Below are 10,351 nucleotides of genomic sequence, written 5' to 3'. Positions count from 1 at the left end.
AATGAGAATCATGATATTACCCATACAACGGTCTTTGGATAATATATCAAGAAACATTCGGCAATGTGCTTCCAATGTTCTTGTTGATATTCGAAATACCTCAGTCATTCTTCGAGGTAGCATTAACATGGTGTCCCAAGTAGTGGTTTGAGTTGAAGATCACAAGAAATACTCAAGGAACAATTGCAGGAATAGCAAGGAGTCCAAGGTATAATCAAGACATGATCAAATATGTGTTGGAAAGGACACAAGGGGTTGTCGATGACAACTCAAATCATCGAAGGTCAAGGATGGTATTTCTTATCCGAATTCGATTGATATGTTGGAAGAGCTCAGAATGTTGACGAGCACGACACAATTGTTGAGTGATTTCAGGAAGATGTAATCGATCGGCGATGACATCAAGTTAAAGGAATGATGAAGAGAAAGTTATTTGGAACCACGGGTACGACACAATCTCGAAAGCAAGCTTGCTGTTCAAGGCGAAATGGTATGACGAGGAAGATCGACATAAGCTTAGCTCATCGTCAAAAATTCTGTTCCGGGAAGAAGGACCAGGTAGCACAGTTAAAATTTAGCACGATATTGACATAACCGGCCAGGCTAGGAATTACTTGAAGGATTATTAAACTCGTAAGCAATGAAAATTACTTAGAGTTATAGAACCAGAGTGCGGAATTGATTCACTTATCGGTGTTCTCGAGTGACTAATAACTCAGAACCCGGGGGGGGGGGATCTAAAATCAGTGAGAAGTAATACTAGATGAATACTCATAGGAAGCAACCCAGTTCTTTGATATTCTTGAGATACTGGAGGGTAATACTCGAAGGAAGGTCAAGATAGAGGTTGCCAAGATGCATTGATCTGCAGAAGACAAGTGCTTTAACTTGTCCGGGAAATGGAATCAAAGGGGAACAATCATGGTCAGAACCACGATTTCAAAGGACCAAACATAGTTACCAGATGAACTTATAACAAGGGGATTATTATTATCACAAGAAGCTTCCATGATAAGTTCCATATCGGGTCCATGGGCATGAACACAAAGTTCAAGGTCGACTCCCACTTCTTCAATGCATAACCTTCCATTCACTTCTTGTTTTCGATGAAGTCATAGTGTTGAAATTATACCTGGAAAAACGCCAGAAGAGTAAGACTCGTGAGAACTCTCGAGTTCACATGGATTAGGGTAGGCATAGGTTCAACCCATAGGGGCATCTTGGGAACATATACCACAAACCCCACGAGTAAAATAACACAAGCTCGAAGGTAGATCATGGTTGACAAAAGGAGAGGATACAATTTACCGAAGGCAATATGTATCAGGGGAAGAGCGCACGAGATTTAGAATATGAAGGACATAGCCGGATAATAATCCAACAAAGGATTCGGCGATCCTCAAAGGATCTGATGTGAGTATCAGTACTCAATCAGAAGAAGGAAAGAATGCAAAGGCATCAGATTATAGAAATAGCTGACTAATTCAAAGTTTAAGTAACAAAGGAATTTTGATATCCAGATCGATGTATCAAAATCAGATGCTCTGATTAAGTGTGAGTAAGTAGAGACGGGCAATCAATCAAGGTTTGATTTACCAAGAACCAGCTCATGTCTAGAATGACGTCTGAGCTGGAAGGACAATTTACAAGGAAAAACTGATGATTGTGTGCATTCACGCACATGTTGAATGAATAGGGTAAGGACGTCAATCGCAAAGGATTTTAAGGAATATTGCAGGACATATGGACTTAACCATAATGCAAGTAGGTAAAGAAGAACAAGAGCAATAGGCTACTAAGGACTTTCAGAAGATCGAATGGTATTTCAGAGACTTTTATGAAATACATGAATCAATTGGGGATGAACGGATACTCGATAAGTGTACAAAGTTATCCGTAGGGGTATTCAGGTGACAAGGAACTGAAAGGCAGTAAGCTCAAAGGATTATCGGAACAAAGGAGAGCCGTTTAGGGCATCTGGTAATAACAAGATCAATGGGATAGAATGTAAGATTGGCAGGTGTGTGTAGTTATCCATAAGGATATTTCGGTGGTAGGGAATTGCAAAGGCAACAGGCACAAAGTCTCGAGAAAATATCATAGAGTATCTTAGGAGTCTTCTGATGCAGCAATCGATCATCTAAAATAAGGGGCTCTCCGGGCGGATGTGATCACGAGATCCTAATGTTCAAGTTAGTAAAACCATTTAACCCGAAAATAGAAGAGAGATTGGAGTCCGAGAGTATAGACGAGGAATAAAAGATCCTAATACCACCCATATGGCGTCATGGGCCCGTAAGACACACAACCAATGTTAGTAAAAGTTTTTCAGTGACTAGACTCAACTTTGTCCAAGGAGTTGGAAAGGGGGAATCCTACAGGCAATCGGCTCTGATACCAACTTGTGACGCCCCCGATTTGACCGTACACTAATCATACAGGAAAATGTGTATGATCAAGATCAAGGACTCACGGGAAGATATCACAACACAACTCTAGACACAAATTAAAATAATACAAGCCTTATATTACAAGCCAGGGGCCTCGAGGAATCAAATACATAAGCTCGAAAACAAAAGAGTCAACGGAAGCAACATTATCTGAGTATAGACATGAGTTAAACAAGTTTGCCTTAAGAAGGCTAGCACAAAAACAACAACGATCGAAAAGGCAAGGCCTCCTGCCTGGGAGCCTCCTAACTACTCCAAGTCGTCAGCGGACGTCACGTTGTAGTAGGCACTCTCGGGGTAGTGGTAATCATCAGTGGTGTCGTTTGGCTCCTGGGATCCATCATTTGGTCGCAACAATCGGGTATGGGGAAAAAAGTGGTAGTGAAGCAACCGTGAGTACTCATCCAAAGTACTCGCAAGACTTACATCAGATCTAAACTAAGTATGCATCTGTATCAAGGAAAATGGCCTGTATCTGTGGACTAAACTGCAGAATGCCAGAAGAGAAGGGGAAAGCCTAGCCTATCGAAGACTAGCATCTTCAAGCATTGTAACGCCCTCGATGCGGCTATATCTCCCACGTGTCGAAGCACGACTTAGAGGCATAACCGCATTGAAAGCAATGTCGCAAGTGAGGTAATCTTCACACAACCCATGTAATACATAAGGGACAGAGATACATAGTTGGCTTACAATCGCCACTTCACACAATTACATGAATAAAGCATTACATCATCCAGATACAATCAAGGTCCGACTACAGAACCAAAATAAAAGAAGACTACCCAAAATGCTACACAGATCCCCGATCGACCCCAACTGGGCTCCACTACTGATCAACTAGAACGAAACAACATAACAGACAAGATCTTCATCGAGCTCCTCCTTGAGCTTGGTTGAGTCACCTGCCCGGTATCATCGGCACCTGCAAAATGGTTTTGGAAGTAACTGTGAGTCACGGGGACTTAGCAATCTTACACCCTCGCGATCAAGACTATTTAAGCTTATGGGTAAGGTAAAAGGTATGAGGTGGAGCTGCAGCAAGCGACTAGCATGTTTGGTGGCTAACATACGCAAATGAGAGCGAGAAGAGAAGGCAAGGCACGGTCGATAAAACTATGATCAAGAAGTGATCCTAGAACAACCTACGTCAAACATAACTTCAACACCGTGTTCACTTCCTGAACCCCGCTGAGAAGAGACCATCACGGTTACACACGCGGTTGATGTATTTTAATTAAGGTCAACTACAGGTTTTCTACAACTGGACATTAACAAATTCCCATCTACCCATAACCGTGGGCACGGCTTTCGAAAGTTCAAATCCCTGCAGGGGTGTCCCAACTTAGCCCATCACAAGCTCTCACGGTCAACGAAGGATATTCCTTCTAGCGGGAAGACCCGATCAAACTCGGAATCCCGGTTACAAGACATTTCGACAATGGTAAAACAAGACCAGCAAAGCCACCCGAATGTGCCGACAAATCCCGATAGGAGCTGCACATATCTTGTTCTCAGGGCACACCGGATTGTCCAAACTTCCGGTAGGCTAGCCCAGAGTTGCCCCTGGTGGCCACCGGCGGCTGACAGGTTGGACCAACACTCAGAGGAGCACCGGCCCGGGGTTTAAATAAAGATGACCCTTGAGTCTGCAGAACCCAAGGGAAAGAAAAGGCTAGGTGGCAAATGGTAAAACCAAGGTTGGGCCTTGCTGGAGGAGTTTTATTCAAGGCGAACTGTCAAGGGGTTCCCATTATAACCCAACCGCGTAAGGAACGCAAAATCCGGGAACATAACACCGATATGACGGAAACTAGGGCGGTAAGAGTGGAACAAAACACCAGGCATAAGGCCAAGCCTTCCACCCTTTACCAAGTATATAGATGCGTTAATTAAATAAGAGATATTGTGATATCCCAACAAGTAAACATGTTCCAACAAGGAACAACATCTCCATGTTCCAACAAGGAACAAACTTCAATCTTCACCTGCAACTAACAATGCTATAAGAGGGGCTGAGCAAAGCGGTAACATAGCCAAACAACGGTTTGCTAGGACCAGGTGGGTTAGAGGCTTGGTTTAACAACATGGGGGGCATGATAAGCAAGTGGTAGGTATCGTAGCATAGGCATAGCAAAAGAGCGAGCATCTAGCAAGCAAAGATAGAAGTGATTTCGAGGGTATGGTCATCTTGCCTGAGATCCCACAAGGAAGAAGAACGAGTCCATGAAGAAGACAAACGGACGTAGTCGAACGGATCCTCACAAACGCGACGTTACCGGATTACTGAGAAGAAGTACACCAGAAAGAAAGCAAACAACATAGTAAACAACCACCACATAAACATGGCATGATGCACAATCAAGTATGATGCATGTCCAGTTTAATGAAGCATGGCATGGCAAAATGCACAAACAATCCTACAAATTAAGTGGAGCTCAACATGCAACTCCGTTGCATATTGACGAAACACCACATTCGAGTTACTTAGTTCGATCTCGTTTATGTACCCAACAAGATTAAATGTTGTTAGCATGGCAAGAGGGTGAAGCAAAGTAAAACTACCTATCTAGTCAAGTTTAAATGAGGCCGGAAGCAACGAACAACAATTCCGGTAAATCCCCATATGCATATATTCGGTTTGGTACTGTTCTGCCCTAAATACAATTTTAGAGTTATTAAACATGCAAAGTAAGGTCACCATGATAAACTAGGCAATTTTCTACCCCAAATGCATATAAAGTTTACTTAAAACCGAGCTACGGTTATTAAGTTATGAAATAAACCATTTGATCATGTCATAGGAGCAAATTTAACCAAACAGCAGTTTAAACATTTTAAACATGGGTGAAAGTGACATATTATGAATCTAGACAAAATTCTAAGCAAGTTTCATATATAAAACATTTTAAACCGATGCACGGTTGTGGAGATATTAAATGCATGAAGTTTAGGGGTTCTTCTGAAAAACTGCAGTCTCGGGAAATAAACAGAAAAACGCAGAGCCTAAAAAAACCTGTTCGGGAAAAAACTGGCAGGCCGGCCCAACAGGTAAAAAAAAGGGGAAATGCTGGGGTGGCTCACATTGGGCTGAGGCCCAGTTGGGAAGAGGCTGCAGTAGGCCGGATCTGGGGAAGTAGGGTGGATCTAGGCAGTGGCCCAGCGAGGCGATGGGAGAGCGCACGGTCAACGGGAGCAGGTGCGTCTTCGTCCTTGAACTCGTGCTCGAAGTAGGAGCTAGCGGCGGCCCTGGACTCCTACAAAAGCAGGCGACGGGCAAGGGAAGGTCGAGGGCGGACGGGACGGGCGCAGGGGTCGCGGACGAGCAGGACGGAGAGGAAGCAGTGGCGCGGTCCATACAGAGGGTCAACCCGGGGCTTGCCTGGCTCGTCCTCGAAGCAGAGGCGAGGCGCTCGCCGAGAAGAGAGAGGACGGCGACAGCGAACTTGGTGGGGAGGAGGCAGGGAACACAGGGCCTCGTGAAGCAGGATGACGGCGGCGGACTTGGCGTACGGCGAGGCTGACGGAGGCCGGACGGACCTGGCCGTTCCAAGGTCAGGCGACGGAGCTGGGCTGCGACGGAAGCAGAGGAGGAGGCCTCGTGCGGGCGACTTGGCGCTGTTCATCGAGACGAGCTGCAAGTAGTCAACGCGAGCAGGAGCTCGCTCCAAGGCAGGGCGAGGCGGACTGCCGACGGGGATGGCGGCAGACAGGTTCGGGACAACAGCGCCGCTCGATTCCTGCAGAGACATGGGAGAGAGAGGGAGCGCACTGTGAGAGAGAGGCAAGGGAGGAAGAAGAGTGAGGGAAGGAGGCAAGGCAGGGTGATGGGCCTGTGGCCGCCGGCGGCGATGCTTGCAGGGAGGTCCGACGGTAGGGGAAAGGATCCGGGCGGCGAGGAGAACTCGACGAGGCGGGGGCTTGACGGGATCCTGCTGGTGGCTCTCGGGCGGAGGCGGTGGTGGCCTCAATCCAAACGAGATCGAGAGGAGGGTATCAGGGGTTAGATGCTGATAGGTGGGGATGGATCCCGAGGGGAAAATGGTGAGTGGGTGGCGGCGGCTAGGGGGGCAAATGTCCTAGGATTTAGGGTTAGGGGTGGTCTATAAATACCAGAATATAGATAGGAGGAGTATTTTGGATCATCCGATCAAAATCGGACGGTCGGAGATGAATGGGTTAGGGAGTCCAAACAAGGAAACGGTGACGTTTTGTAGATGTTTGGGGATGATCCGGACACAACAGTGGCGACAGTCCGGGTCGGGTCCGGGACAGCTTCTCGGACGCGCGCGTGAGGGGGTTTGATGCACTGAGCAGAGAGGGTTTCGGACCGTGCGGTCGCATCGGACAACTCCGGAAGCGAAGAGGGGAAGGAGGATGGACTAGGTGGGCTGTGGCGAGACTGCGAGGGGGAGAAGAGAGAGAGAGGGCCCGGCATCTGTTTCCGGAGACCGAAAACGTCCGACGAGAAGACCGGCTATACTGCCGCTATAGTTATCCGTTGGGGCGTCAAACGAACTCCGAATGCGATGAAATTTGAGAGGCGGTCTATCTACACTATAATAAGACCGCACGCCAACTTTCAAGCCATTCTGAGAACATTTTCCGGCCACTTATAAAATATTATTTCGGACATGCCGCGGGCGCGTGCAAGTGTGTCTGGGCTCAGAACGGGAAACGGACGGAACTGGGAGACCCGGATGGATGCAAGTTTGAAAACATGATGATGCAATGCGGATGATGATATGGCAAGATGCAACACGCAAGCAAAAGACATGGCAACAACAACGAATAACTAGAATACACCTGGCACATCGGTCTCGGGGCGTCACAACACTCCACCACTACGAGAGGATCTCGTCCCGAGATCTAGAATGGCACCAGAGGGAAAACGGAAGAGAAAGAGAAGAGGTAAAACTAAGTTGCTTCTTTGACAAACGAGTGAAACCAAAGAACCTTGAGAAGTTGAACAAATTTAAAGAAAGAATGTAATGGAGATGAACGAAGTTGAAAACACTCCGTTAGAAAAGAGGAACAAGGAAGAACAACTTCGGGCAGCACTTCGATTGAAAAGAAAAGGAATTGAATAAGAACTTGGTAAGATGAGAAGATACTTGATGAGATCAACAACATACTGCCTCCGGAACTATTGAATGAATGGAACAAGCGGTACGAAAGATCTCAGACAACACTCCGGTTGAAAAGAGATGCAAGGCTTGATAAGGCGAAAAAAAACTTGAGCAAAAGGGCACAACACTCCGGTTAAATGGATAAGCACAAAAAGAACATGGTCTTTGACAAAAACGAGATGATGGGTTGAAAAGCGCAACATGACAATGCCTTCGGAACAAAAGAATAGAAGATAGATAATTGAAATAGGGGAATGGAGAAAAAAATGTCAACTTCTGCCACAAAAGAGCTTGAAAAGGCATCTTTAGGAGAAGGGTCGAACGGAGTTGTTGGGTAAACCAACAACGATAAGAATAAGCTTGATATGGTCTTATGGAGTACATCTCAAATTATGAGGTGACAACCTGCCACTCACGGGAAAAAGAATTGGATTGATAAGAACAAGGAGACGAGAAGCTATCTCGCCGGGAGGATAAATGAAGAACTTGGATCATTGATAAACACCATAAGAACGACAATCCTTAAAGGAAAGCTTTAGGTGAAATATAACCCAAGATAATTCCAATGAAGAAAGTGATGGGTTTAAATACCTCATTCTTGACAACATGTGAATCATGAAACATGAACTCAAATTATCAAGAATGATATAATACCACCTCTATTGATACGGAAGGAAGAATTGCACTCCGGATTGCAAGATGAAGAATGCTTGAGCTCATCTGAAAAGAATCTTGATGAACACTTCGAGAAGGAATTAAATCCTTGATGAACCATCATGTAGAGTCTCCATGAAGAACTTCGTTAAACAAAAGAATGATCAACCGGAAGGAAAGAGAAGTTGAAAACACAAGGTGAATCCTTGTACCGATTTAGATGAATCTGCGTGGTGAAATAATTGAAAAAGGTTGGACCTCCGGGAAAAATAGAAGATGAAATAATTGAAATCAGGAATTTGATGAGCCTCTGGAATAGGGAATTGAGTTCACTCGATGAAACAAGAATAAGAATCACATTATGCTTATCCTTCTCCAATTAAATTGGTGACAAACAATGGATTTGGCATACCACTTATTCTCGTTGAAAGGATTAGGAGAGATATCGATAACTGAAAGTGCGTTATATCGACTAGAGGGGGGTGAATAGGTGATTTTTATGAAAGTCTTCAACACATGGAAGTTATGAAGACAAACAGTAGAGATATGCCTATTACTATGCAGCGGAAGTTAGACTACACTAGGCAAGCCATGGTCAAGTATCAACAGAGTGAAAGCACAGTGACAAATAGCTGTAGTGTAATTAGGATCAGGTAGGAAAATACTATGAAGCCAAACAGATCATACACTCACGTTGTGAAGACAAAAGATAGAACAGACACGCAATGACTTCACAATGAGTGATCAGTAAGTAAAAGGAAGTGAAGATGAAACCAGTGACTCGTTGAAGACAATGATGTGTTGGACCAGTTCCAGTTGCTGTGACAACAGTACGTCTGGTTGGAGCGGCTAGGTATTTAAACCTTAGGACACATAGTCCCGGACACCCAGTCCCGAACACGCAGCTCAGGACACCAAGTTCTCACCGTATTCTCCTTGAGCTAAGGTCACATAGTCCTCGCCCAATCACTCTGGTAAGTCTTCAAGGTAGACTCCCAAACCTTCACAGACTTCGTTCACCGGCAATCCACAATGTCTCTTGGATGCTCTGAACGCGACGACTAACCGTCTGGGGATGCACAGTCCTCAAGTGTAATAAGTCTTCAGATCACACAGATAAGAAGACTTAAGTGATGCCCAATGTTCTCTGGCTCTGGGTGGTTAGGGCTTTATCCTCGCAAGGAATTCTCTCTCTCAAAGGCTTCGAGGTGGGTTGCTCTCAAACGACAAAAGTCGTACTCTCAATCTGAGCAGCCAACCGTTTATGGTTGTAGGGGGTGGGCTATTTATAGCCACTTGGCAACCCGACCTGATTTGTCCGAAATGACCCTGGGTCACTAAGGAACTGACACGTGTCTCAACGGTCAGATTTCAAACTCTCATGGCAACTTTACTTGGGCTACAAGCAAAGCTGACTTGTCCAGCTCTGGACAAGATTCGCTCTCATTGTCTTCACTCGAAGACATAGGTTTTTGGTTTAGGCATCACTTCAGTCATTCTGACTGGTTCTCCTGGACCCCACTTAACAGTACGGTGGTTCCTATGACTCAACACAAAAGAACTACGAAAGATCTAAGTCTTCGAGCTCCATAGGCTTCATAATGTGTCTTCTTTTGTCATAGTCTTCAATGTGAATATCTTCATATACCACCTTTGACTTCAATGTCTTCATACATTTTTAGGGGTCATCTCTGGTAGTAAAACCGAATCAATGAGGGACTTCTACCTGTGTTATCCTGCAATTCTCACAAACACATTAGTCCCTCAACTAGGTTTGTCGTCAATACTCCAAAACCAACTAGGGGTGGCACTAGATGCACTTACAATCTCCCCCTTTTTGGTGATTGATGACAAACTAGTTGAAGTTCTCAACGGGGAATATAGTCTGTGAAATTGTAAAGGATAAGGAATTGTCTTCATAAGTTGCAAGGGCTCCCCCTGAAGATGTGCATACAAGTTAATTTGCTTTTGGAATGCAAATGCACATGGCAGGTTGTACTTGTGGAGATCCACTTCAGCTGATGATGATAATCCACTATGCATGTGAAGATATATGAAGATAATGACATGCATAATGGAAAATGGATGTCTGCAGAATGAGATAAGTGCGGAATTTAT

The sequence above is a fragment of the Triticum urartu genome, chromosome 1 (assembly GCF_003073215.2).
Source record: "Triticum urartu cultivar G1812 chromosome 1, Tu2.1, whole genome shotgun sequence".
Taxonomy (NCBI): Eukaryota; Viridiplantae; Streptophyta; class Magnoliopsida; order Poales; family Poaceae; genus Triticum; species Triticum urartu.
This window is presented reverse-complemented; position numbering follows the sequence as displayed.